Source organism: Cicer arietinum, unplaced genomic scaffold (genome assembly GCF_000331145.2).
Source record: "Cicer arietinum cultivar CDC Frontier isolate Library 1 unplaced genomic scaffold, Cicar.CDCFrontier_v2.0 Ca_scaffold_5530_v2.0, whole genome shotgun sequence".
Classification (NCBI taxonomy): Eukaryota; Viridiplantae; Streptophyta; class Magnoliopsida; order Fabales; family Fabaceae; genus Cicer; species Cicer arietinum.
In genome coordinates this window covers 1-2,353 of record NW_027339177.1, presented here as the reverse complement: position 1 = coordinate 2,353, position 2,353 = coordinate 1, and the positions used below count along the sequence as shown (strand labels likewise).

Here is a 2,353-nt window from a genome sequence, read left to right as displayed (position 1 = left end):
TATATATATATAAAGAAATAAAAATAATATAGCTAAAAATCAGGCTCATTATGTTTCATCAATTTACAATGTCAAATTAAATTACAGTTTTAAAGCCAAATCAAATTACAATAAGTATGTTCATCATGTCTCATCAATTTACAATGTGAAATCAAATTACAGTTTTAAAATCAAATCAAATTACAATTTTAAAAATAAAGCCAAATCAAATTACAATAAAAATTAAGTCAACTGCTCCAGCTTGTTTTGCCTCTGTTTTGTTCTCTATTGCTGCCCTTGCTTACTGCCAAGCCTTGCTCTGCTGATGCTGATTGATATTGATGCACAAGCCTTGCTCACTTATACATTTGTAGCTGTTGTAACTAATTAGAGAAATAAAAACATAATTTTTATAAGTCAATCATTGTACACATTATACATATCAAAGAGATAAACTTTTGAGTTAAAAAAAAAACTAAAAGACAAATTAAAGCTTCAAATAAAAAAGCTCAGCAAATGATCAGATAAAAACAAACAATAGGCTAAAACCATGAACGCATCTGATGTGCAGAAAAAAAAAACTTAGATGATGAGCAAAAGAAATGAAACATCTAACTAGGAACTGGAAAGCTCAAACAAAGACACAAACAAAGAAAGCAACTGAACAATTAAATAAAACTCTATAAATAGAGTCTAGTTTTTTTCAGATAGGGGATGAGGTTTGTTTTTGGGAGATCAGTAAAAAAAGTTTTTGATTTGAATGTTTTGAAACATTAGATGGTTGATAGAAAAATATACTAATTCAAAACAAGAGCAAATACTCATTAGATGGACAAATCATAATAGTGAAACAAACATCCAATTTGTGTGTGGTAACTATATATAAACTCTGTTATTTATGCAACAACTTTATATTCTTGACGATTATACCTTTCAAAATAAAAAAAAATATATGAATCCGCTTTATCACTACTTTAATTATTTTTGTTTTGTTTGACTTTGTTTTATTCTTTTATGTTTTCTTCAAACTATAAAAATCCAGGACATGCAAAATAAAAACAAACTCAAATTCATTTTTATCAGAAATCCCAAAAGAATATAGAAAAGAAGAAATCTCAAACCTTCGTATTGTCATTGTCGCCGCCGGAACGACAACCATGCCTTTTGGAGCGGCCGCACCCTCCTCCTTAGTCTCTTCTCCTTCTCACGACCTCATCTTTGTAAGCTTTCCATCTCTTCCTCCTTTTTTTTTATTTTTCTTTCTTTCTTTGTTTTTATTTTCTCTCTGTTTGTGTTTTTGCAAACACATGGCGGCTACAATTTCTGTTTTGAAATGCGCACTTAGGGTTTGGAAACACACAGCCGCCTTAGCTCCTATCATTTTACCCTTTCTTAAGTTTTTTTTTTGTGTTATCTTGGGCCTAACATAAAAAATAAAAAAATAAAAACCTTTTTGTTTGGAATTTTAGCCCATCTAGTTTTTTTTTTCTCTTTTTAATTTTGAATTTAATTTGCTTCATAACTAAAAAAAATCAAATTTCGTAAAGAAAAACACAAATATTTAATTAAAGATTAACTAAATGTAACATTTTTTAATCTTCGAGTTATTAGAACACAAGTTGCAACAATTTAACGGTTCTAAATCTCATCTTCACAGATAGATTAATAAATTAAAACTCATAAGCAAATTAATAATTAAAAAATATTATTAAAGGTTAATCAGAAACGAATTCCTTTAATACATGAATAACATAACACAATTTATATAATCCATAGTTCTAAAACTTATTTTTATAAATATATAAATATAAAATTAACTTTTTTAAAAGTTTATTATTTAGATGTGTCATTTTTTTAATCTTTGAGTTGTTAAAACACAAGTTGTACTACTTGGTTGTTTTGAAACTCAACTTAAAAATCGAGAATAATATAAAATATTTTTTAAAATGATTAAATTAGACGTGACATTTTCTTTACTCTTTGAGTTTTGAGACACAAGTTGTACAACTTGATCGTCTTAAAACTCATATTTTAAAATATTTATTCAAATCAAACTCTTTTATTTTTCTTTTCGTCAAAATATTTTTTATCAAAACAAATTTTCTTTGGAAACACTCAACACATCTGTATTCTTTTTCTTACCTAAGAACTACGTAGCTTTGATTTCTTCATATTTAATAATAAGGAGAAATGAATATACTAAAGTTAATTTTAATCTTGCACAATTAATGGATGTCGTAGGGTGCTAATACATTCCCTATCCATAATTGACTCCCGAACTCAAAATTTGATTTCAAAGACCATTTTTTTTTCTTTCTATTTTTAAGGGTTTCTCAATATTTTCCCTATTTTAAAATAAATTTTGGTGGCGACT

The 2,353-nt window shown here is 26.9% G+C and overlaps 1 long non-coding RNA gene across 1 annotated transcript; it reads right to left on the bottom strand.

Moving 5' to 3' along the window:
* Positions 1-27: 27 nt before the first annotated feature.
* Positions 28-1,326, bottom strand: LOC113785146 (uncharacterized). The gene is made up of 2 exons (XR_003471272.2): positions 1,101-1,326; positions 28-362 (listed from the first exon to the last, which is right to left on the bottom strand). It is a non-coding gene; the product is annotated as an uncharacterized lncRNA (long non-coding RNA).
* Positions 1,327-2,353: the final 1,027 nt, after the last annotated feature.